The sequence below is a fragment of the Coturnix japonica genome, chromosome 11 (genome assembly GCF_001577835.2).
Source record: "Coturnix japonica isolate 7356 chromosome 11, Coturnix japonica 2.1, whole genome shotgun sequence".
NCBI classification, from domain to species: domain Eukaryota; kingdom Metazoa; phylum Chordata; class Aves; order Galliformes; family Phasianidae; genus Coturnix; species Coturnix japonica.
In genome coordinates, this window is record NC_029526.1 from 4,701,083 (window position 1) to 4,728,802 (window position 27,720).

General features: G+C 36.1%; 1 long non-coding RNA gene across 2 annotated transcripts in view; it reads left to right on the forward strand.

The window, feature by feature from the left end:
• The window catches only part of LOC107319029, a 468,329-nt gene that overhangs the window by 295,690 nt on the left and 144,919 nt on the right, over positions 1-27,720 (forward strand). For both annotated transcript variants that reach the window (XR_001557621.1, XR_004308690.1), the window contains one exon: positions 24,323-24,393. This is a non-coding gene — a long non-coding RNA (uncharacterized LOC107319029). The remainder of the gene's footprint in view (positions 1-24,322; positions 24,394-27,720) is intronic.

The window sequence follows — 27,720 nt, forward strand, 5'->3', positions numbered from 1 at the left end:
GAAATGAAATTTCTTAGAGCAGTGAGTGTGAGAAGAAATTCAAGTCCCAGTTAGTCTTAATTCATATTTTCTATTATTTCTGGAAGTTCTCTTTCATAGTCTGATTGCCAAACAGGCAAGGAAGGCAAATTATTTGTCCTTTATTCAGATTTTACTTTAAGATACAGTCAAATTGCAAGAATCACAACTATGTTGTTGTTTAATACTGTATTACTAGTAAAGCTTTAACTTTCCTCTGAACTCATTCCTGTACTGCAAAACATTCAAAGATGTTCTTGAGTACCCTTCAGAAGGCCCTAGTCTTGTGACAGAATACCTGTAGCAGCTTCGTGTGGACTGACTGCTGCTCATATCAGTGGTGGGATGTGGAAATGCTTTCTGCACCTAACTATGTAGCATCCTAGAGGGTTACTGAATTTTTTTAAATCATTTCTTGCTTCAAGGAATTAAGAGAGATGCTTCTGTTCCGTGTGTGATAAGTGTTTTTATTAACACCTCTTAATGTCCAGGCTGTTCAGTTATAAGTAGAAAGCAAAGTATAAGGCAAAAATGTAGGCATGTGCATTGTGGTATTTTCATATTTTATTGCATTTTCCATTTATGGCTCCTTTTTGTCAGGTAAAAGGCACACATAGCTGCTCTGATTTGTAGCTCAACTCTGACTGCTTGGAAAGCATTAAAGCATCCTTCACCACTGTCTTTTTACAGCCTATGGAGCAAACGTTGGGTTATTCAGTGTTTTAGACCTCGTTAGCTGGGCAGAATCTGGAATTCTTGTTGGCTATGATTCACTGATCATACAGGCCGAGTGAATGTTTATCTGAAAAGAGAATTTTCATATATTTCTCAGCCCTGATGCTGTTACTGTTGCATTGCAAATGTATGAAGGGGAAGAGGAAAGGGGCTTCTAAAAAAGAAGCCCAGATCACAGACTTTCCTGTAAGCTTGTAGGTACCAGTGACTAATATCTCATGCAGACAAAAGCTAGTTTAAACTGACTTGAGATAAGCATTCTTCTGCAGTGACTCATCTTCCCTAACAATGATGGAAATGTAGCCCCTGTTTATGAGATAGCTGAAGTGCAAATAGTAGTGTCCATGAAGCTGAGGTTAATTACAGGAAGGACTTTCATGGTAATTGCTAATAAACAACACTTGTCCTCCTTTGAATCTGTATTATTCTCTGCAAGAGGAAGCCAGCTTCAGCAATTTGAATAGAATTTTTGAACATTTGCTCAGGAGGTAGGCAGTCAGAGGCAGGAGTGAATAGTAAAAGTCAGCCATAAAACAGCTGACATTTTCTCCCATATTAAATGTAGAATTCTGAACAGGTTCCTGAATTCCCACAGATCATCACTATCTCAGCATGTAATGTGCTGTGACCAAAAAGAAGCAACTGCCTGCATGCATTCAGAGATTACAGCTGAAAAGTAGTCAGGCTGGCAGTGATCATGTCAGCAAAGGGGCACAAAAATATTCTTATAAGGGCTCCTGCTTCTCAGGAATTTCTAGAAAGCTGATTTCAACTTTAAAGTGTGTTGCATGAGGGGCTAAGATGCAGAATGCACAAACACAGAAGTAAAACCTTAAGCTTGGAAGTATACTGCTAGTATTTTGAGCTGTAAAGAAAGTGACTATGGAATTATTTTCTAAGTAATATGATTGTGATGCTCATTTCATATAAGAACTTAAAATGAAACTCTCCCCCCTTGTGTGTCAATACTTCCTAAATTCCTGAATATCTGCTCTACCGTCTGCTGCTTTTGCAAGAAATGCCCCTAAAGATCTGTCAGGGAAGGTGCAGAAGGTGACAAGGTCTTAGTCTGTGCTCTTTACAATACCACATAAGTATCTTTATCTTATCTATATTTGTTAAATCAATTAAAAGAACATATGGAAGTTAATCCCTGACTGACTTACTTTTGCACTGGGACACAGAATGTGCGCATGGGATTTCTTATCTGTGCAGAAAACACAAAGTAGCTTTTTTGTAAATGTCAGTGGATCAGATTTGTGGCTGTGTGGAAAACAAGTCTCCATTCTCTTTGATAAAATTATTCAACGTTTATTGTAGGTGATTAATGGTTGAAATTCCTTTTTACCACATGTAGTGCAACAGTAAAACAAAAATAATGTGTGGGCTTTTAGGGGTGAAGATTTTGACCAACTCATTGGCAGAGCAGCTGGAACTGATTTGAGTTTACAGACACACAAAACAAACAAACAAACATGTGGATTCAGTGGTCCCAAAATCCATCTGACAGTTCTGATTTCTAATCAGTCTCTGTGTAGCAGTATTTTATTCAAAGTTTGAAAATTCAGATCACTTTTGTTTAGTGGGATTGATGTCTGCATCTTTTATCTCCAAGGGGTTCTTTTGAGCTGCAGATGAGGGACTCTGGAGATAGAAATATGGGACCCTCTTCTACTTCATCAGAATAAGCATCTTCTTGAGCAGGCTCACAAAACAGCAAGAATGGGAGCTATTTACCACAACCAGATAATTGGGGCATTCCCAGGAAGTGGGAGATTTGAGCTTGTGTTCTCCCAGGGAGAAGGGGATAAAATGTGAGGAAAGATAATGACTTTCTTCTTCACATCATTGTCAATGTAGTTTGACATGTCCCTGGATTTCTTTAGAAGTATCTTGAAACATTTTGCTTGGTCTCAAATAATATGTCATTTGTACCAGTGTTTCAGGTTGAGTTTACAATATCCTCCAGGCATTTCTTATGTTCTGCATGTTTGCAGTGATGATCAAGTAATAAGAAGGGAGTTTTAGGAAATTATCAAGCTATACAAAGTACCTCTGTCAGTAGATAATGAGGTCAGCGTGCTTGAAGTCTAGCTTATTCCTAAAATACATTTGGGGACAAAAGTTTGATATGTAAATATGTATGTGATGAGTTGTGGTAATTGGTAGTGAAAACCAGGGCTGTATTTGTAACTAAGTAGCCACAATTAAGTATTATGTGGATGGATGCACAGTGGAATAGAGGAAAAAAGAGCCTAATTTACCTACACTGGCATTAAATTTTTAAATGTTTGAGGTGTTGGATATTGCCCTCCTCAGGAGTTCAGGGTGCCCATAGGGGTGCTCACCAAGATGAGCAGACATTGAATGGGAAACAGAGGGAGATAACAACATGTCCTTCTCTCCCTTGCCCTGCTTGCCCCTTGTGGGCCCGTTCTGTGGGCACCTCTTGTCATGGGACTTGCAGCTCCCAGGACATCCATGCAGGGCTGTACTCTTATCAGGGAGTTGAAATACTCCTCTAATTATAAATTACTTTCCATCAATCTTTTATTTTGAACTTTCATTTCTTTAAAATTGTTTGGACAAGCAGCTGTAGATATATCTGTGAACTTAGCAAAGGTATCCTTCACACTGAGAACATACTGTACCCTTGATTACATCAGATTTTGTTGTTTAGGAATGATCTAAGCAATAAATTTAGTTGTTTAGGAGTGACCATAGAATTGGCCAGTAATATGCAAAATTTTGGCTTCCCATATTTCAAGATGTTCTGTCTAAATACACAGTGTGCAGGGCTGCAGAGTTTTATAAAAAGCCAAGAAACAGGGTCAGAAATAATGTGCACAGAATTATTTTACTGTAACCTCCTTAATGGTGCTGTATTTCTAATATGTTGTTAGGTTTTTTAAATGAAAGCTAGATTTTCATTGCTTTTATCTTAAATTGATATTCCTATAAACTAGTTTCATGGACTGTATAAAGTTGGATGGAAAGCCATCCATCTTTCTACAAAGATTTGCTTTACTGAAGTCTGATAGGGGAAGTGGGTGCTCACAGATTGTCTTGTATCTTTGTGATGTCCAAATTTCACCATGTAGTTTTACACTGTAAATACAGAACTGTCCACTCCAATAATACAAACCCCAGTTTGTAATCTCTTTTCAGTTGAATAAATTATTTGGTACTTGAATAAAGAAGTGGCAGAGCCAAAATTAGCTATGATTTCAACCAAAAACGTGTTCCTAGAAATTAGTATATCATGTTTTGGAATAGGTTGCACAGAGAAGTTGCAGATGCTCCATATCTGAAGGCATTCAAGGCCAGGTTGGATGAGATCCTAGGCAGCATGATCTAGTGGTCGAAAATCCTGCTGTAGCGGGGGAGTTGGAGCTACTTGGTCTTTACAGTTTGCTCCAACCTAAGCCAGTCTATGAATTTGTGATTTGGCTGTCAAGTAAGCTGATGGAGGAACTGCTATTCCAGGGGATTTTCTAGGTTACTCTCAGCCTAAAGTCTATATCTTGCTGTATATATGATCTCTACTAATTTTAAATGGTGATACACAATAGATGGGGAAAATATGGCAATAAAATACATGAAGAAAACTTGGGAATACCCTGATCCCACCTGTTCCACAGTTGGGAGCTGTCTGAAAAATAGGTTAGAACTCAATATGAGTTGGAACTATTCAGTAAATAATGAAATTTGTAATTTAAATACGTAAATTGTGTAAGCTAGAACAAAATAGCTTTAATCCCAAAAATATCAATTTTACTAGGTAAAAAAAGAATAAAAAAAAAATCTGTGGTTTCATTAAAATTATTATTTTTGTGAAATCTTTTATCCATTATACATTTTTAATAAAAAGATATTTCAATGTCAGAAAAAACTGCTGACCATCTTTGGGAACCCTTCCAAATTTGAAGATGAGTGTAAGAGCTGGATAAATTATGAGGGCTTTAGTTTCCCTTTCCTATGTTGCATCTTGTGATCTTCAATACAAAAGAAGTACTTGTTTGTTCAGACAGTGCCTAAAGTTATTGGACATTCCTTGTTCCATGCAGTGTAAATTACAAACAACAAAAAGATGAACTTACTGTTCAGTTTCACATGCTCAAGAAAAGTTTTTAGGATGGCAGAATTGGAGGTGCAATGGGATTTCCTGAATTTCAGTCCTGAGCTTCATTGCTTTGGCTGATAGCCATAGCAGAAATGACATTACGAACCAAACCTTGATACTATGAGAGTGCTAGGCAAATGTTCTGTAATTGGGTGGAGTTTGATTAAAGGGCAACCTTTGTTCTGTAGTTTTTCACGTATGCATGATTGATCTGTAATCAAATGCTTTTTTCCGTGTTTTTCCTCCAGAACTTTGAGAGCTTTGTTTCTTTTTTAAAAAGACAGGTGAAATTTTGTTCAGTCAACAGCTTCACTGTGTTATGAGATATTGAGAATTCATATATTTAAACCTAAAAGCACAGTTTTTATTTCTAAAATGAAGTTACTATTAGCCATTCAGTAATACTTTAAAAACATTTGTGTTTGATTATTTGGGGGTACGTGGTTTTCTTGAGGTCTCTGAGAGATACAAGGTTTAAGATCTCTCTTTGCTATTCTGTACAATACTATTTGCTTAGTCCAAGACAGGCTTGCTCTTGAAGTGCAGCTTCTTTACAAAAGAGAAATGGCTCCATCCGCATTTGGTTTTGTTGGCCTCATTTTGAGCGGTTTAATGGACAACTGGTTTGTTTTATTTATCTGACAGGGTTTCTTCATATTGTTTCAGGTTATCAGCACTCTTGTAGATCATATTACAGCTTGTGCTAGGATTTGACCCTTACTAAGGTTCACGTTAAATCAGATCCTTATCATTAACGCAGTGATAAATAGAGATGCTTTGGAAACTGTATACAGATTATTTATTTAGTGCCTCTCTGTATCATGTTTTATACAACCAAGGATCAATGTCAGACCTTTATGGATATAGCTTATGTTGCATTCAGTAACTACAACTTAAAGCCCTTTAAATAATGTTAACTTAATGGCTGACATTTTTATGAATTAAGTCTGTAAGGGGAGGAGTGTAATATTGCTCTACAGTGAGGAAGATTTTTATTTTTAGTTTCATCCCAAGCCTAGAGGGATGTTTTTAGTTTAACAACTGCCTCTGAAGTTTCCACTTTAAAAAATAAATAAAAAGGTAGACAAAAGCTTTTAAGAAAGAAATGGAGCGCCCTACCACAGGGTCACCCTGGTTATTGCTTTTGTAATGATACTTTTGGGGAACTTCTAAAGAACTTTGTGTTACAAGATCTCTCATTTCTCATTATTTCCCCTTATAAGATAGGTCGGTCTTCTTATGACATAAGAAAATGTCTGTATTTTTTAGGTAAATTTAGGCTGGAGTGTGTCATTCTGCAAGGTGGCAGACGTGTAGTCTGTGTATTTCCACCATCTGGTGTATTTGCATTAATATCTGAAATCTTCTTAGCAGATAGCATGTAAATCTCAGAATTCAGAAGTCAAGTTTTTCAATTAGAATTACCAAAAGTCTATTTGCTATGTAGCATGTAAATTTTAGCATGCTAGGTGAATTGAGTAATTCGCTTAATCTTCTATAGTGTTACAGATCATTTTCTTAGAAGGCTTTCTTAGGTAACAGGCCACTCAAAACAAATAGTACAAACATCTATGCAACTTTTCACTTACATGAAAAGTGAAGTACTTCTTTGAATGGGATCCTACTCAGCAAAATGAAAATGCTTTCAAAGTTATTCCTGATCTTGTCATTTGTCTGTAAGTCATCTGAAAGAAACAGGTATCATTATGGTTGTTTGTTTTCATACTGCAAGCTGCCTTTGCTTGTTTGTGAACAAGCTTATTTGCTGCATAAAAATCTTTTGAAATTACTACTTTATTCACTCCAACATGATTTGAATTTTTATAATCAATTAATGATTTATTTGCTGCAGTAGAAGTAATTTGTTTATTAGACTGAAGAGTTTTTTAGGCAGGGTAAGGGGGACATGTTTTTCCTGCGTAAAAGCTTTTCTTTAGAACTTCTGCACTCAAAAGTACCTGTTGTCTCTTCCCATCTATATTAGCTCTTCTAATAAAAGGCATTATTTCTCTGTATTCTACCTTACTTGTATCCTCGAATATTGTGGTTAAAATAACAGTGCTGAACTTGCTTACAATCATAAGTGGATTTATGTTATGTTATTTATCTTCATAAGTCTCCACATAATGCTGAAAATTACTCTGGTGCTTGATAATCCAAATTTCTGTCTTGTAAAAATGTCACTTCCAGTGAACATTTAGCTCACTGTTAGTAAAGCATATAGCTGTGTGGAAGTGTACATGCCTGTCTCTGCTGCCCACACAGTAATGCTAGGTACGAAAGGGCTTTAGATGGATATTTAACTGTATTAACTGTAGTTGTTAATATGTCAGCTGGACTTAATGGATCTTGACACATACTAAGTTAAAGATAACTGAGTGCAACAGATGGATAATAAAGCAGTCTAAAAACCTAACCTCAGATTTTCACAGTATAGGCTGAACTCGCTACAATGTATGGTTTCCCTATTACATCTTATTATTAGATAAAATGTTACTGTTTGCACAAGTACCTCAGAGGCGAGAAGGATTAAATATAGAAGTTACAGACTATTTAAAAATGAAATATAAGGTATGAAATCAGACAAGGACCTTCTGAACATCTTGGTTTTAAGTATACTCATTGTGAATATTTGAGAAAGATGACCTTGCACAAAAAGTTTATTATAACATCTTAATTCAACACTTACTTAGTGAAATGAGGGAGCATCCTCAAATCTTCTTAATATCAACAGGAACTGTGAAACTGTTAAATTATTAAGAAGTGGGAGATGCAATTCCAGTATGGAGTATAGATCTGTCAATAATTTAAGGTGAAAGATGTATAGATGAGTTTTAAATCCCATTTTAAGGCAGGTGATGTTATTTAAATCTGGATACAATGTAAGAATGTCCCTAGAATAAAAGTTAAAGATATTCTCTCAATGCACTAAATGATAACTCTAACTTGCACCTTCCCACCCCACGCCTCCATGAGAGCATCACTATTGCTCTGTTGACCTGGAACTGAAACACCCTACAATGACCATTTAAAAGAAAACTTGTAAAAAGTAAAATAGAGGAAAACGAAAGTTTAAGTTCACATCAAGCACGCTGCATAGCATGCTATTTACATTACATTTTTTACAGTGTTAAATGCTGAGTTGCTTCACAAAACTGTCTTAAAGGCCACTTATGATTTGGGAACTGGGGTTAAGTGCCAGAAAGCCGCATTTTATAAGAATTAGGGATATGAAAGTGGCTGCCAACAGCAGGGTAATGGCACAGTATCCTGAGCACTGCCCATGAAATCAAAACTGTTGATGAGCTGCAAGAAGATTGTGTCTGCCTAAAACCCAGCTTATCAGTCCCTCTCGGGCTGGGATCTTCACAGGACTGAGCACCCAGTTAGTATTTGACAAGTTTTGACTGTGTTCTCCATTTGTGTAAGGAACTATGTTGGTAGTGGCCTGAGAGGCTTTAAAGGACTTTGTCACCTTTCCAAATGTCAGAATACAGATAACTACTTCATCCAGATTCAGTCAACAGAGTCAAGAGGAGATGAAATGAGCACCACAAGCCCTGGACGTAGCTGGAAAATGGAGATGCACTGAGTACTGGAAGCTCTGCTCAAGACAGAGGCCAATTGACGTAGTTTGCAACTGTTGAGCAGCACCAGCCTGAATAAAACCTTTGAATCTGTCCTTCTTTCTGCTGACATTGTTACTTACTTGGAATGTCAGTATAAAAGGATGATGCAGATTAAAGGTAATACGATATAGCATGTATTGAGGGTGTTTGTTGATGAGCCTGTAGAAATTTTAGAGTGCTTATCCACTGTGCTAAATTAAACTGGGTGTATTTCTGATCCTTTATCTTCTGTCTGACCACAGGCTTCAGAAGTAGGTGAATGAAATGCACAAACCCTCTTGCATCGTGACGGTGGCATAATCTCCATATGGAAAAAGGGAAAATCTTTCCTAAACCCTGAAAGCCAGTTAGATTCTGCCTTGATGATAATCTGATGACCCAGATTTTACATTCTCAGTTTACACCATCTGAATTCCAAGCAGGTCTTTGGGCTTTATGTCACGCTTGGACATACTTACAGCATTGTGTCTGGGTTTCTAAAGATGCTAAAGATAGCATCTCTGGTATGTGTTCTGTTTCCTAGTCTTTAATGTAATCTCTTCTGTAAGAGGGCTCTGTAAATCCAGCTTCCCAAAGTAGCCAGAACTGAATCCTAGGTGTGACATTCCCATGCAATTCACATATGTGCAGTATCTTTCTCTAAAGCAACAACTGTGAAAATATACTTTCGTGGTTTTGGGTTGAGGTTTTGTTTTGTTGGTTTTTTCCTAGTTTTTGGTTGTTTTGTTTTATTTTTTGTTTTTTTTTTAAAATTTACTGTTATTTCTTTCACTCTAAAAGTGGTTTCAGTAGAGACTCTCTCACCTGATTACCAGCCCACAAAACCAATCATTAATATGGAAACTTCAGTGGGGCTCTGCTCAGAATCATAGCAATTTTTAACCTGGTGACCTTAACTAATTTTAGACTGAACCTAAGAAAAAAATGATAGCTGATGAAGACAGCATCAGAATTTAATTTTACAGCTCTTTGAGTAGATTCAGAGATTCGTTGTAAAACTGTAAGTGGATTTCATTCTCATAATCCTATTGGTGCATTTCTTTTTGTTCAATTTAGAGAAAAATAATATGGGGATCTCACCTCTTTTCTGTAAACATTTCCAAATATGTGACCATATTTTCCTTTTTCTATCTTTATTGCTTTAAAAATAACTACTACAACAACAAAAGATGCTAATAAACCCCAGCCTTTTATGTTTCTTGAGATTCATTAAATAATTTCTATTATTATAAGAGACTGTGCATACAGGTTTAGTTGTTTATTTTAATAAGAAGGTACCAAGAATGAACCTTAAACTACAACAAGATTTTCTGCTTGTTTTGTGAAAGTAAAAAAATTCAATTATGATGCTAAGTTCTTTGAAATGAAATGAGACCTGTCAGAGTCTCATGTATGTACAAATGTACTTCCTCTGCTCTACCCTGGGTTTGCAGGATAAACACATTTGGGTCTCTGTTCTGAATTGAGTGAGACAGATCTTGAAAAATATATGATTATCCTGGATGGTTGTAGAAATTACCAAGGTTACTTCCATCTGACTAGGCTTGCGTGCTGAACAGTCTTTCTGGATGGAGGTTTTGTTTGGTCTGAGCAGAAAAGTAGTTAACATTTTTTATTTCTCCTTGGTGGAAAAACTAAAAATAATAGAAGTAATATTTCATTTTAAGGAAATAGGGTCGTCTACCTCAAAGTGGCTGATACTGAGTCTCTTGTTCTACCAGGGATTCACGTATAGTGTTGCAAAATGGATTAGGTACGTTTTTGGGGAGTTAGATACTTCAGCCTTTCTTGGAGGAACAGTGTGTGGAACTAACACCAAACCAATTAAATCATGCTTTTGATAATGATATCCATTTTGACAAGAAAAATTGTTTTATTGTTTCAGTCTTTAAGGTTATAATCATGATTTGTAGTTATCAACCATTTTTTCTTTATAATTCTTTATCATCTTCTAAGATTTCCCATTCTCTGTTTCTTTTAATGTGGCCACCTATGAAATGTCTGGTAGTGTGAAAATAACTGCTTAATGAGTGAAGAAACTATCATAGTTATCAGGAAAGGAAATTACTGGAAATGCAATAGGACAATCATTACTTTTATAAAATTCAGCATGAAATTCTTAATGTCTCTTGACAGTTTGTTAGTAATTAAGATTTCATCTTGATTGTCTTTCTGTTAATGATATGATATGATGGTTAATATTGCTTAAATCACAATGTTAAGTGAAGGAAAAATTAGTCTCTAATTCTCTGGGTAGCATTTGTTTCAGGTTTAATCTTGCACTCAACCCAAATTAGGAAAAAGTTTATTTAAATGGTGGGTGTGAATATATAAAATTGAAATACATCTTAGTAATATATTTATATAAGATATATATGTACAAGCATTTATATACTCTTCTTGTTTTTTAAACTATTAACTCTAAATTAGGGCTAATTCTGGATTATGACTGAAAGCTAGACTTTCAGACTGATAATTAAGGAAACTTGTTCGAATGAAATGGAATTACTTGAAATGATATCTATAATACATATTGTCATTTTTGCAGCTCAGATAATGTTTCATTTAAGGTCTAATCTAGATAAGAAACATCAAGGCAAGAATCAGGCTAAGCAGGTGCTTACTCAGGGGATAAAGGATGTCATGAAAACCAGCTTCCCACTGAGTTTGAAAAGAAGCGTTTACAACTGTTGGCTGTGGTCATAATGAGGTATAGCAGAAAGACCCAGAAACACAACTAAAAAAAACAAAGCACAAACTTACCTACACCAAGAGAACTACAAAGAATATGGCAACAGAAAGAGTCCCAAAATATGTAAATTAGCCAACATCATCAGTATTGATTCACTTTCGTTTATAAAGTATATGAGGGAAGGTGTTTTGGCAAGGATACTGTGCTTAGGTGTAAACAATGTAAGTTAAATTTCTGACCACTCAGATTTCTTCTGTCACTTATGGAAAATCACCTAATACAAAAATCTGCAGCAAATTCCTGCTGTCCTCAGATGATCTCAGATCACTTCTTCAATTTCTGTGTTTTGTTTCCTAAGGTGTAAAGCACAAATAATACCAATTTTCTGTCATTCAATAACTTTATTGCTAAGATTCTCTGGTGCTATTTTATCTGAGGTAACCCATCTTCTACTAATCTCACTGAATGCTGCTGTTTTGTGTTCTGCTTGGGCACTTTTCAAACATCAGTAAGATGTTCAGCCCATGGAAATCAAATTATTTATGCAAATTATTTATTAGTTTATATTTAAAAACCTCTAATTTTACTATTTTGTGTTTCACTGCAAGATATTTAAGAGCTTCTTCCATAACTTTGTTTTAAATTCTATTACAGAACAGTGAATGTTCTGAGAAAAAGTATTGTGTAAAGCAGTGATTACTTATAGTATGTAAGCTACATGTACAAAAATGTAGATAAAATATATAAATACAGGTATGGAAATCTGTAGGGTTGCTACCAGAAGCATACAGGCTTTCACTATCAACCACTTAAAATCAATTTGAAGGCATTTGGAACGCATTTTAAAGAGCAACTAGGCATCAATAAAATTTAATTAATTGGGTCTATGGATGCTCATGTAAATTGAGTGTTAATTGTGCTAGCAATGCTTTTCCATTAAAAATTAAACTCATGATTAGTAACCAAGAAAAAAACAAGCCAATGTTGTTCTATAAACAAATCTCATTTTCTTTAATTGTGCCCCTGCTTTAGATAACAATCATAATTCTCCACTTGCTTTGTTAAATGTGAGCATCACTACAGCATGGGAAGGATCAATTGCTGGTGATTTGAATGGCACTTCTGTGAAACTTTAAAAACTTCTGATGCAAGTCTTTGTTTAAATTGCCTAAACCCTAATTTGAGCAAGAACTGGAAGCTCTTGTTTCTTAGGCAGAGTACCTACCATATTAAGAAGAAATATAAGTTTGTCAATTGTGTTTTTCTAAAGAACTGTTTAATAGAAAGGATGGAATTTTGTGGGTATCTACTTTTATTTATTTACCTGTAGATATGAGTGTATATATAGATAAGAGCTAATATGAGTGTCAGTACAGTCTAGGATGTAGGTATTTTAAGCTTCAGCTCAGTTCCTGCGCCTTCCACAAACTCTGCTCCACTAGTTTGACTTTAACCATAGATAGAAATAAGGAAAATAATTGTGTTTAATTCCTGAAAGAAAGTGAGCAGATTTCAGGAGTGAACGAGATTGTCCAGTACATCCATGTAACTGGACTGAGGTTTCTGCAATATGAATTTTAAAATCAAGTCCTCAAGGAGCAGTTGCCATATAGGCATTGTAGTTCTGTATCAAGTACCCAGGCAGGCAACTGGGAGATAGGAATTGGAGAGCCCAAGTTTTGTCATCCAGATCCAGATTTAGACACCCATTCTCTAAGACCTTCCATCAACATAATATATTATTTGATTATCTCAGTGTTGTAAAGATATAAAAATGTCTTTAAAAATTCCAAAGTACTCAGAGAGAATAGACATGTTTATAAGTAGAGAGTTAAGGGTATCACTAAATTTGAATTTAGGGGACAAGGACAGAAGAAATGTTAAAAAGAGAGGAGAAAAAGCAACTGAAAGCCATCTGAATCATTACACTTTGCAGACTGTGAAGCGAACCTTTCTGTGGAAAAAAAGGACATTCTCTGTTGTCTTTGTCTGTCCTATGAAGAAAAAAGTCAGGACAAATCAGCTTGTGACTGCACATTTTTTTACTCATTGTTGATTCGTTTATTTTGTTTAGCCCTTGAATGGAGGGGGTTCTTTAAGTTTTAAGAGGATTTGAATCCTGAATCAAATAGAACAGGCAAAATAATGTCTTCCTATAATCTAAGCAGGTAACAGCCAATTGTCTGTCATGTTCTAGGTTTGCAGAGAAGCTCTCAACTATATTTTAGTACTAGCAAAGGCTTGACTAAAATGCTAACAAATAGTAGGACAGAATATTTTACTGATAATACAAAGTACAATCAACATACAAATAAAATGTTTTATAGCTTCCACACCAAATTTTGAAATCCCTCATTGTCTCTTGTGCTCAGAATCTCTGTCCTTGTAGCTTCTTGGACAGACTTGTGTAGAATAGCAGGGAACAAATTTTGGGAAATATCACAGCCTTTTTCCAGTGTCCCTGTAAGCCTCTCACTGTCTGCAACAATATAATCTGACACTTAGGAGCCTGGGATATCCCACTCACATGCTAAACTACAGAAGTCCAGTCCAGGTTCATCATAGCTTTAGGGTAAAAATCAAGAAGACTTTGTTTGAGGCAAATTTTCAGAGGCAGAGAATTGATTTTTTTTTCTCTCTTGTTTATGAAAAATTTGGAGAAAATGGATATTAGTGGTGATAAAATGGTTGCTGAAATCTCACTGTATTGAAGGATATGCATGTGCTTAAATTGTCACCTAATATGGAACTTTTACCGTTCGTATTTGAAACTTTGGAAATTTGATGGCTGAGTGTAAATGTCCAATTGAAAGTTCCTCAGGGATGTGTGGGTTCTCCTTTCTGTGCTCGATGCTAAGGTGCCTGTTGTCCTCATCTTCATCCTGCCTTCCTTGAAAACAGCTTGGGCCCATTCTGTTGTAGCACTGCATGCCCCTGTGTTTGGCTGTGTCTCATGCTGGAGATGGCATTTAGTATCTCCAGTGACTGAATCAATTACTTCGAGCAGAGTAGGGGAACACCATTGTAGTTCCGCAATAGCTGCATGACTAATCAGCACGAGTTGCCTTGCTTTTCCCAACCAGCATGTCTGAGCCATCCCAAAGACATCCTCCATCCTAAGCCAAGGAGATGGATGCCCAGATTTAGCTGGGCAAGTAAACAAATCATGGTAATTTTGAATGTATGCAAGTGTTTTATTTATAACATTCTCAACAGCGTACTTCTATGAAACACATACAGAACTATAAATTCATTTGTCAAATGAATTTATATGACCACAGTGCTAATAGGTAGTATAATGATTACGTGTCTTATGTAGACAACAGCCTCAGGAAATCTGTGCATCTGACTAAGAAGTGGCTTGAGCCTTTTTCCCGTGTATCCAACTAGCAAGAGAATTATTAGCAAGCAGCACAGAGGGCATTATCAGGAATAAAGGCAGCTGCTTGAAATCCTGGCACTCAGGTCTGCTCTGATCATTTGTTTGATCCCAGAAATGTCTGGCCACTAAAAGATTTTCTGTGTACACAGATGTTCATGTGAGGCTGGACAGCATCTTTTTCTTACCTGCTCAGATAGGAGATTGAAGGCTCTTCCTGATGGGCTTTGCCTTGCATACCTCAGGTACAGATCCTGCTTACTCCCACCATTCTGTAATTTTGTGTGTTAGTATTCCAGGCTGCCATAAAATGAACATAGAGATTGAGATTATGTTGGTTTCAATTTTACAGTCAGCTACAAATAAAGAAAAACAAATGTCCTTGGGAAAGCAGCTGAAGAGCACTTGGTTGGCTGTGGGGGACACTAGGATCATCTAAAGAAACACACTGGTAGCTGCCCCCTCCTCCCATGTCAGATAAAGTTTGCAAGCATGCTTTCAAGCAGCTTAAGTCTCTTCCTAATCTTATAAGAGAAATGGAATTATTTGCTCTTGCTTATATCTATAGTGATTTCTGTCTCTGCTGTCTGTCATGTGAGTCAGATCTTAAACCTCTTTGTAAACTTCAATTAAATGTTTAGCCACAGATGGGGGATGTGTTTCAGACAAGCTCTGGTGAATGCCCTGACGTGTTTTGAAGCACAGCAATGTGAAGTGATGAAAATATTAGCATTTTTACTGTTGGGCTTCAAGATGATCTGAGAAGTTGCTGCTGTTGCACATTTTTTAGTACAAATGAGTATATGTGTGAAATTGAGGGCACACGTTTAAGTCTTACCAATAATATCTGAATGGACTAAGAGATGGGTGAAGTCTCTGCAGGAGAGACTTGAGCATTTGCTAAATGGCAACAAAAAGTCGAGTAACTACAGTGCTGGTTTTGGAAGCTGGGTCTTTTTTCTTTTCATTTCAAATCTGTTAGCTGCCTTTTGGTTGCAGCATCATTCCTCTGAGATGCTGCTGTCCTGGCTGATGTGTATTCATTTAGGGCAGATTTACAGCTCAAGCAAAGAGTTGTGTTAGAGCTGTCAGACAACTGTTGAAGCTGCTAACTTTGCTGCAGCGTCTCCAGCTCAAAGAAGCTGGTGCCAGAATCAGTCACATTGATTCTCACCCAGCTGTGAGCAAGCAATTTGTTTCCTTCACATCTTGTCTGCTTTTTATTCCTAGAAAATGATAACTGTGTGCGACTGGATTGGATGGAATGTTCTTAGCTGGAGATTTCTTCTCTTGTCCTGGATGTTAGTTGTGAGCAACTTTGTAGAACATACTTTATCATTAATTTTACATTCTATAAATTGTGAGAGCCTTTATTAAACTACTAGAGATGAATAAAGCTTCCAGATTCATTTCTTTAGTGTTACTTTCAAAGCATTTTTCAAAAGAAATTACAACACCTTTAAAAAATAAGCGTTTGGTAAAATGCAAAGATTTTGTGACTTTAAAGAAAAACAAAATAGCTTTCCCATGCTAATAGAGTTGTTATGTTTGGAAAATGTGCTTCCCCATACTTATTTCCATCAAGGTAGTAGATAAAGCTAGACAAATCTCAACACTGTAACTTCCTGCTGGTAAAAGCTGGTTCCACAAATTAATTACTTCAGAAAGTACATTTTACATTCATAATTATGAAAGAAAGAGGGAAAAAACCTAAATATTTCATTTAGATCAGCATTTCTTTAGACTTTGGGTGGCAAAATTGTTATTATACAGAGTTTTAAATTTCAGAACAAGCCAAAGTTATAGTGCATAAAGTACATGAAAAGAGAAAATATTGCTCTAGGACAGACAAAATGGAGCTTTTGATATCAAAATGTTGATAAGGTCCTTCAGTACATTTCAAAAATAATTTAAAGCAAACAAACTGTAATCTATTCATTGCTGTACTGTAATGTAATATTAGCACTAGTGTTATGAATGGACAATATTATATAATGCAGTATAATATATTTGAATGCACATCTAATGACATACAGATATAATGGGCCAATAGAAGTGTTCTGTAATGTACATACTTTATTAATTCTAAAATCTATAATTAAAAAGTAATGATAAATATATAAATGAAAGGGTTGATTACTGCTCTCTGAAAGAGAGCACTGGAGTGTGATTGATTATAAAACATATTTTTGGAAATGCATTTAATGAGAAACTTAATTATTTAAATTGGGGAAATAATTCCTCATGGGAAATGGATACATTTCAATGAACTGAGTGCTTAATTTAAAAACAACAGCAACAAGAAAAACATAAGTAAAAAATCCACAAACAAATTCAAGGATTGAAATTGGCTTTGATAGGAAGTGTCACTACAGTGGAAACTTCATCTGGATGCTTATTAGATGCAAAGGAAGACCAACTGTGTGAGACAGTTGCCAACACTTCCTTTTGAACTCTGTCCTTGTGTTTGTTCAAGATATCAAGGAAAATCCCATTGTTAACAACTGAGAGCATTGAGTACTCAAGTCCCTATTCTTGCTATCTGAAAAACACAGGAAGGTAAAAAGCTGAAACTGTTGCAGTAAGTTGTCTAAATAACACTTTGATTCTTGTCTCCTCATTATTTATTCTCAGCATTATGTCCTATTCTGTAAAACTTTATCCAATTTATTTTAGCCAAGATGCTCATTTTACTCTACAGTAGGCAGTTATGAGAAATGCATTTTTCCCCTTATCAGCAAACTCATAATCTGTGCCCTCAGTTGTGTGCATCCCCTTGCTGGCTGCAGTGTGCTTGTGCTGGTTTGGGGCCGTTTGCAGGTGAATCCTGTGCTGTTGTCTCTTCTTGTCTGTGTTGTACACAGCTCAACTCTGCAGTGTTCCATAAGCTTGTGCAGTGTTGGCAGTGATGATTATTTCATGTTGTTCTCTGACCTAGAAGGGGCATTATCTGTAGGAGGAAATATCAGAGCTTCATGAAATTTACTATGAGAGAAATGAGCAGGAAGAAAAGTTGCTGATATGTTTGTTTTTCTCATGCTGCTTTGCTTGTGTCGGGTTTCAGGCCTTTGAATGCCTTTTAGTTTGTCCATGTACTTTTTGTTTGTTAAACTTCGTGCTCTTATCTAACTTCCTAATCTCTTGTGGGGATTTGATAACCTTAGTGTTTTTTTTCATGCTGCTCCTGGTGCCTCTGCCATGATTAATGGGATAGACCACTAAACTGGCCACCTCTGAAATTATGGAATGTGTTAATCAGATGGACAGATGACCTCAGGGAGTGCAGTGACCCTGAGGATCAGAGGTCAGATTTAAACAATATGACAAATACAAGGATGTTGTCATTTTGAACTAAAAAAGGGTAAATAGATAAAGGGTAACTTGAGAGTGACATACATATTTCTTACAGTTCGTATATATAAAAACTGACTTTTAAATTCAGTAGCAAGTAATGTATCTTCTATGGTTTGTTGCATGAGGTAAAACTTGGAAAGGAAGATTACTGATAAGTTACAAGATAACAACCAACACAAGATTTGGTTTCAGTTTTGATATTCCATGCAAAATAACAGTTCATTTCTGTACCTTCTTTTACTTCTCCATATATATCAGTGAATATGTTTCCTTGTAAAGCCTTTCAGAACTGGCTACTCGTACTGCTCTTCAGTAGCTGTTTCATATATTGCCCATTTAACTGGAAACATGCCATCATATAGTATGTTTACTTTGAGTATGGAACTATTTTTTTTCTTAATGGTTATAGCAATCTCTGTGGAGCTCTATTATGGAGCCATAAAAGGCTCAATCTTCAACCAAAAGAGGAAAGATGTGAGACCACTTTGTGCTTCCCTTACACTGACCGACCAGGCACTGATACAGCCTTTGTCATAATTTAAGACATTTCTAGGTTATGCTGGTTGGATAAGTTGGAACCTAACAGAGCAGTGTATGAGTTGTCCTGAACATGGTTTGCATTCTGCACTTTCCACATGGTCTATGTAGGATATCATTAGTATAGAAATGTGTTGTGTCAAGGACAATTATCTGTTGAACTTCATGGAGCTTTTTAGTCACAACTGTACAGATCAGGTTGGCATGGGATGTTTGAGACTTAATTGTGTCCAGCTAGTGAACCACCAGGCAATACTGTATGCCCATAAATCTTTTGCTCAGCATAATTTGCAGGAGAATATAGTCTACAGTAACTTTGGCTCACTTAGTATTGATCCCCATCTGTAGTCTGGGGTATTTTACAAGTTCTCTAAAAAGCAATATAAAAACAAAAAACAACAACCAAACCAAACTGATCTGTAAATAAATGTAGGATCAGAAGAGGAGGGGGAGGGGGCTGGGGAGGGGGGAGTGAATTAGTGAATTTTTTTAAATTTTTTTGTAATCTTACTTTTGTCACAATTATGTCAATGCAAGAATGATATGGATAGTACTACCTTTTCTTGTGGGATACTCTCAGCTTTTGTTTTCAAAGTTTGCTGCTTCAGTTTCCAACAGCAGAATCAGTCAAATCTTCCCTGTTGCTTTTTCCCCCCCCCCCAATTAAATGTTGATTGGTTAAAAAAAATTGTTTCTCCAAAAGTCTGTCCTCACCTTGGGAAATTCTATTGGGAATGCCCGGATGCTCTGATACGTGTTGGTGGTGTTGACATTAAAGGAGACAAAGCAGTGAAGAATAACTCATAAACCATCAATTCACCTTTATTACTCAGATAGAGCTCTGACTTGGTAGTGGCAGCATGATTGATTGATTAAGGAACGTAGCTCAGCAAAGAAACTGAAAAAGGGAGGGAGGGCGCACTGGAAAGGTAATGCTTTGGATGTTTTCAAGTAATATTTAGCATTGAGTGAAAAAAAAAGAAAAAAAAAAACCCAACAACAACAAAGTATCCTGTTTTTTTGAGAACTGTTTACTAAGTATGTCCTCGGATCACTTTCAGTTTATAGGTAATAACTGAAATGAGTCCTGAATGTGGTTGACTGAGACTTGAGATGGAATGAAATATTCCATTCTGAGGGCATATGCATTTCCATCCCATGCCCATAAATAAATAAATAAGCCTTTCATAACAATAATAAAAAAAAGAAAAGAAACCCTTTTGCATGAAAACATGTTTTAACTGTATTTGTAACACTCAGTAAATAAATTACAGGTTTTATATCATTCAGAAAGAGCTGCGAGTGATTTATTCAGTTATTAACTTCACACGCTTGGAAGAATGAATTAAATACCAGTCCCTGATGAAGGCTTTTGGATTATTCTGCCAGAATATACCACTTAAAAGTTTTGGCAGCTCAGTGTGTTGCATGATGAGCAGGAAGATTTTGGTGGAAGCTAAAGCAGATGAGTCAGTATTCTGACAGTTTACAGCATCTTATAAATTCCATAAAATGAAAATGAATTATGTATTATTGGGTTTACATAAGGTCACCAAATGAACTCTGACCCTTCTCTTTTCTCATTTGGCTCAATTATTAGATGAAATGACAGATCTGATCTCTTTTCAAATTGTATTAGAGGGGGCCTCTTTATTTTGCCCTCTAGCAGCAATTCTCTGACAGAACTAGGCAAGTGCATTAATTATGATTGATTTAGTGGGTCTATAAGGTGATTATTTCTCAAATTCTACTTCTGTGCCAAAACCTTTTGACCTCTCTCAGGCCACACAGCAAATGAAATCCATAAGAAGATTTAAGAGGGGACTGACCAGCACTGCAGTTTCCTTGTGCTGTTTGAACTCAAAACACTTTGGGACACCCAAGTAAATGCAAAAGATTGAATTACCGGGACATACTGTGTTTAAAATGTTTAACAATTTGATATCTCTGTTTAAAGAAAATGGCATGAAATTGATCACAAGGGGGGGAAAACGTCTCCTTCACTGGGTGGGGGAGGAGGGGACAAAAAGACCAAAAAATATATATATTTCTTTTCCTTTCTAAATTAGGCTCAGTAAAAAGATCAAGATGCCTCATATCAAGACTGCCAGAGCATGCTACATTGTACTGAGAATAGAATTTCAGTCACATTCTTTTAATAAAATGGCAAAATAACTACAGAAGTCAGTTTAAGGGTCAACTTCTCCTTGGTGTGACTATAAATATTATGGATTGCATGTGTGTATACCCATATTTATATAAGCATAGTAAAGAACACATTTTGAAACCAAATCTGAGTTCAAAAAGAGAAACTGCACACTTTACATTGATTCCTACGTAACACTGATGCTTTGTTTATAGGCTAATAGAAATGGAATACAGATAGACCACTCTGATTTTGGCAAGCTGAGTTCACTGGGAGGCCTGCAGTAATAAACCATACAGTACAATAATTCTAGATATGAGTGTTGTGAAACGGTGTCTTTTAAAACTCTCTTGTTATGAGCCACTTAGAAGATATGTGAAGTGAGGTAACTTCCTTCCGAGCAGAGCAGACAAGCCTCAGTGTGGATCTGCTCCACCTTTTCCACTTTACCTGATCTAAACCTTTGCTGGGTTGCTACTTATGATAGCTGATTCCTAGAACAGGGAGGAAGAGGGAGGGGGAGAATAGAAATTGGGTTATATGCACTTTAAGCTTGCCAGGAGTTCATGTTTTATTGTGGGAAGGTTTTTTTTCCAGAAGAATTTCAAAAGCAGGTCTTTGCAGGATGGCCATTGTGAATAGTAATCTTGTTAACACTCAGCAGCTAAATCAAATCTATATTTATTGAGCATGTTGCTTTCAAGACATTAATTGCATGTGCTGTAAATTTGTTTGCGACGTTTTCACGTGGTTCTTAGAGGGCTCTTATTATTCCAGTAGGGCTTTCATGCACTCCTGCACAAAATGTAGAGAATCCAGCTAACCCTGATGAGTATTTAATTGTTGGTTTTAAATTTCTGTATGTACGATAAAACATAAAATAGAAAAGTATTTCAGGTAGATTTTCAGTACCAAGCAGGTAAGGAACTTTTGTCTGCAGTTCAACATACTAAAATATAATAATTTTGTATTACCAAAGGGTGATGAATTCAAAAAGCTGCAATTTAGTTGCAGAGTTCTCTGTTGCTCCACAAGTATTTTTAATTCAGTTTCATGGTGTTTTTCCCTGACTTACCAACATAAAGAAGATCTGAATTACAAATGTAACTGAGCAGTGCACAGATGTTACAAAAGGAGAATTAATTAGAAAGATAAACTTCTAGAGGTGAACTTCCATACTCATTTTAGATGATCATGATAACGCTTAAACACATCTATTTCCCTAACCATATCAGAAAGTTAATTGGTTTTATTACACCTAGCAAAAACAATTCTGTTAGAATTTCTGAGTAGTGGAAGTCTGCCCCTCTGCTAAATTATGTGTGTTTTGGCAAAGTTTTTGAGGCACAGAGCTGATGTAGAAAACGTCTTATCCTTTTTGAATATTTAGGATTAGCTTGAGAATGTTAAAGGTATCTTCTGTAAACTTTCTATAGAAGGTTCCTGTCTTTTCTCTGTCTGAAGTAGAGTGATCTGAGATTAAAATCTCTGCTTTGAATCAGGCTAAGGAAGAACCTGGCTCTTGCAACCTCAGAAGCATCCCTGCTGTTCAGTACATGCATTCATGCACATACAATAAAAATGGGAACCAGGAAACAGTTCTGCTTCTGTGGAACTCTTCAGAGCACCGTTATTAATACTTTGACTATGTTTTGTGATGAATGTCATCCTCTAGTCAGATCTCTGCTGGTGACACCATTTTAGGGGAACAAACTGCTGGGCGGTTTTCAGCTGGCTGTGCCAGGTGATGTTGGGGTGTGGCTCTGCTTCTTTTGGTAGCTGCTCTCCCAAACTGTTGCTACTGACAAGCAGTGAATTTCAAGTCCCATTACTACTAATGAATTACACATGGTGCCTCATTAGTAGTTCTGGGTTTGTTACATTATCAGCATAAATGAGAACACTAACATCTTTATTTAGTTCCTATTGGATGAAGCACTGGTGCTTCAGATTGTATGCTGAAACAAACAAAACATTTGAATAAAGTGTGTTTTTTCAGGGATAAAAATGGCTTCTGAACAATAATTTCTGAATTTTCTAGAGGATTCCTTACTGTCTGAGTTAAACTCTCCAGCCACGCAAATTTCTGTGCTGGAGCACATGCTGCAAGAAAATGCAGCAGCTGTCTTCGTGTTGCTTGTCAGCTGTTCTGCCAGATCTCTGTGGGAGATCTTAGCACAAATCCTGTCACATTGAATTGTTTGGCTAGTTTATCATTAAGCTTTGCCAGTAATTTTGGTAAAGGTGTAACACCTGTGTTAGTCAATATTTATTCAGCTTCCTTCCTGTTGATGCTACTTGCATGGAATTTAATTAGAAAATAATTATACCTCTGCTCTCAAAGGTTTGCTGGCATGGATTCTTCAGCTCTTGATGTAGTATTTCTGTTGCCTAAATTTTGGTCTCATATTAAAAATTAGATAAAAGTCATTATATCCAATATTTGGCAATGGAAAGTATTACATGGCCAGTGAGAACCAGTTGTTAGCTGAAGTTATACTTGTGATATCAAGTACCATAACAAGGACTGATGTTGAAAATACTGGTTTAGGGATGCATTTTTTGTCCTAACATTTTGTGAGGAGTCAAGTGAAGTGTTAGCTCTGCACCTTGCTGATAGATACTGTTTGATTTATTGGTGAGTGAACCTAAGTAAGTCAAAATAGCAGTGGGTCAAGTCGGTGGTCTTATCTTTTTTTGAGCTCCTTCATGTACTTTTTTTCATGGGATAAAGTGCTTTGAAATACTTTGAAAAAAAATATTGAAATTTCAAGTGATTTTCATTTGCTCATGAATTTTACTGCTTTTGGTAAACATGGCTAGTAGAAAATAGTACTAAAGACAGGGTGTTGATCTGAAAAATAGTCCTGTTTTCTCAATATTTACTAAAAAAGACCAAAGACTCGAAGACATTTTGAGAACTGAAGGGTTTGCATAATTTGACCCTGAATTTCTTAAATTCTTTTAGAGATTGTCTCAGTTTGTTTGTTTGTTTTTACATCAGTTTGTGTTATAGGTTTGTAAAGAGAAAAATAACTGCTGAGAACTAAGGTCCAATGATTTTTAGGAGTGACAGTTCATACAGTCAGAGTCGTCATTAGAATCATTCAAAAGACCATGTTGTAGTTTTGCTCTATTAGAATATGTGTCTGTTGTGTTGTTTTTTTTCCTTAATGATAAAAAATCAAACAGTCATACTTTGTTTTTATTGTTGTTTGCTTGAATAGAGAGCAATTAGTTCTGCTGCAGCTATGCTTTGCTGTATGTAGAACTGTGGCAATCAAACATGTAAGCCTGATTACTGATATTTCATTAAATAAATAAGAGATCACAGGCACTAAAAGTTACTATTTTCACACTTTTGTAGACAATACTAGTCCTTCTTCTTGATCTGTATGCTCTTCTGCTGTTAGATGACAAATGTTCACAAATAAGAACTCTATACAAAGATAACTGGTCAATTTTTTAGACACTAGAAATTTCCCACGGGATATTTATGACTATCGTGTTCCTTAAGACATAAACTAAAGGAGATGGAAAAATGCGGAAGGCTCTTACTCCATTAAAGGCAATAGATGTATAGCCATGGTGAAATTAGATTATGTTTCCGGGCATGGTATATTGTTGCTTTCTGTAGAATTCTTAGAGAGAGAGCATGGCTGAGATTACAGCATTTGTAATTTCTTTTTCTTTTTTTTTTTTTTTCTAGTACAAAAGTCTATAAAGTAAACAAACTTTACCAAGGATTTCTACGAGGATGCATTAGACATTTTTTTCCAGGTATGTCATTAATAATAATATATAATAATAATGATATAGTACACATTTGATTCTTTTCCTGACAGGTTTTTGTTGCTATGCTTGCTGGATGTTACAAACATTATATGTAAAGAGAGTCTGAAATACCTGCAGAGTAAAAATGGCCTTTGAATGTAACATCTCAGGAGACCAGAGTAGCTTTGTGCGTGATATCCTACTTATAACCAGTCATTTGTCTGATGCTGGTCTTCTTCAGAAGACTTCTGCAATCCTACAGGGGTGCAAAAATGTTCAGATGGCCCTCAATCAGTTTTCTTCACATCCTCTTGGCAAAATTGTGTATCATTAGTCCAGTTGCTTAAATTCTCTCTATGAAATCCCTGCATATTTGTCCTTATTATTCTTATGTGCGTTAATAGACACATAATTGCGCCCGATGTATAGGTAGATAGTACTAGTGTGGGCTTCATACAGTATTAACATGCCTAAGTAGATAGACTGGAGAATTGTTGGTATGGATTCTGTGTAGCTTAGTATTCATTTCAGTCTTACCACACTGGATTCTTTTTAACAAATAGAAGTTAATAATTCTAGTCTCTGATTATGTCAGGCTGGCCTCCTAGAAACATTGGTGTCACAGTTTATAACTCTCTTACAAATAGGAAAATTATTTATGAGAATGAGCATTGTTTGTTTGTGAGCAACCTGAACTTAGATCTGGGTTAAGATCGTTGATCTCAATCTACCTAAGAGCTGAAGCAAATTGGAAATGATGTTCAAAGGTTATATTTTAACCTCTGAGATTTTTGTGCCTTTTTTCTTTTCTTTTTGTGATAACTTTCTGTGCAGAAAGCTCTGTTAGCTTGGCTGGAATCTGAAAAGAAAATGTATTACATTTTAATACTGACACAAACAAATGAGTTGGTTTTAGTTTCTGTCATCCACAAACCGCTATGTTTATAATACCATGAGTATATTAATGGACAGATTTAATGATATATATATTATTTCTGTCAGAATCCTCTAAATTACTTTTGCTACCACAATGCACGAAATGATGATGTATTTCAGTGAACAAAGGAAGGCAGGTTGCACTTGCAGCGCCCATAAATTCTTTGTTTTAAAAACATCAAGGCTTTTGATACAGCACAGTGCTTTTCAGGAGATTTGCTAGTAAAAATTAACCAATGGGATAGAATGTTCCCTGATGAGCTGACCTGTCTCACATTTCTCCCACCCATTTCTTCCCATTCTGGAGATGGCACTGCCTGACCTACTGCTTCACTACAGCTTCTCACTGCCACCATGCTAGCATACCAAATATGCTACATCTTGGGATATCATTCTGCTTTGTTTGGGAGCTAAAAGCACCTTACTGCTGTCTTGGAAAGATTTGAGTGTGTGAAGTGTTTCAGTCAGGAATTTCCTTATGCGTTTACTGCTTTGTCTATTATATTTGCTTGTTCTGCATATTTTGGTTGAGTCGCATTTTCACTTCTAAGATAGGCTACTTTCCTCTTTCTACTGTTTTGATTTTTGTTTGTTTCTGGAAAAGGTTTTAGGAATGGGGGAGGGTGATGGCAGAAGTAAGGAGGAGGTTAATTTGCATATTTGTTATACCAGCTCTGTAAGATACTTGATCACTTCAGCATTTTGCCATTAGTTTGCAGCTCTGTCAGCATCCAAAAGATGGGATTGTTGTTAAGAGACTGACAGTAATTTCAGAGCCTGTAAATCATGAGAAGATGGGAAATGCTTTATCTACTTTTAGGAGTTTCAACCTGAACACCCATGTCAGAGGAACATAATGTTGCCAAACTGGGCATTCAGAACTTGAGCAAGAGCAGTGGCTCTTGCCTGTGCTACATTAATTTAATCACTAGTGAGAAAAACAGTACGTGCCCACAAAATTAATGTTTATGATAGGAGAGTCAAATTAAGGTTACAAGGGTTGCTTGATATTGTGGAACTATTTAGTGTTCAAAACTGAATAGTTGGCATTTCTAAAACAAGTTTTTGCATGGTTTTAAAACACAAATTTCTTTTTAGTTGCATCTCAAAAATTTATCTACACCTTCATTTCTTTCTCTCAGTTAATGCAAGGTTCAAATCTTACTGACTTGGTTCAAGTTCTTGTCAGAAGACCTTGACTACCTCTATAAGACCTTTCCAATAATAAAAGAATCCTGAAGAAAAAATATCTCCTGTGAATACATTGCAAACAGTTCCCAATTTCTTTTTTGAGCTCTACACCAATTGAAGTAATCTTAGCCTCCAGTTTGAAAATACTTTTAAATTACTTTGATCAGGATTTTCTAATCTAACCAGAAAGCCTTCTGTAGAAGAGAGAGGTAAAAGCAACAGAAAATTTTCCAGGGAGGAGAAGGGTTGCTTGCACTGAATTACTTACTGCAAGCTTTTTACTCATATTTGTTTGTGACATAATCTAGTGTTTAAGAACAGCTGCATTTTTCAGAATATAAGTTAGATCTGAGGAAGATGATTTATATCTAAATTGTATAATGGGATGCCAAATTACTACTGTCCAGATGATTAAAGGGACGAGGAGAGGAGGGAGAGAAATCTTTGAATTTAAAGAAACAAGAGAATGGAGCACTTTTACTGAGATGTTATTAGACTGATCCCACAGTGTTGTCTGCTTGTAGAGAATGACTTTTCTCTCACTTCTCAATAATCCCACATCACATGGATCCTCTTTACTCTGTCGTGCAATGCTTTTTTGTTGTTGTTGTTTAGAAGAGTAGGAAATTTCACAACAGGGTGGAAACATCCCAGTAATATAACGCAAAAAGAAGCTTGGGAAAAGAATCTGGGCAGTTTCATATTTAATAACAAAATATAAATCCAAAGCAAGATTCTGAGAAATGAGAAACTGGAAAATAAATAAATAAGAAAAAAATAAAAAAAGAAAGAAACAAAAACCACAGATGTTCAAGTGTTCATTACCCAAATCTTTGCAAGAAGTGATTGAATAGAATTACCTACAAAGAGAACGTAGCATTTTAACGTTATACAATCATGTTCCTCATGGCAGGTGACATCTATCTCCTTGACGGAGACTGTATCTCAAAAATACATTCATCGAGCTGTCTATAAATTCAAATAAACCCTGCAATTTAATTTTCAACATATCCATATGTTTGAGAATCAAGCTTTCAGCAGTTGAGTACAGTTTGTGTTGATACCACGGTACCCAGTGAATAAGGAGGAAGCAATGCAGTGGCTCTGCAGTTATAGCCAGGTTTGGCAGGAGGCTGCAGGAGAGAAAGGATTCATCCCGGTGTTCTGGGTCTAATTCAAGATCCTGTGAATAGAATTTCCCAGAAG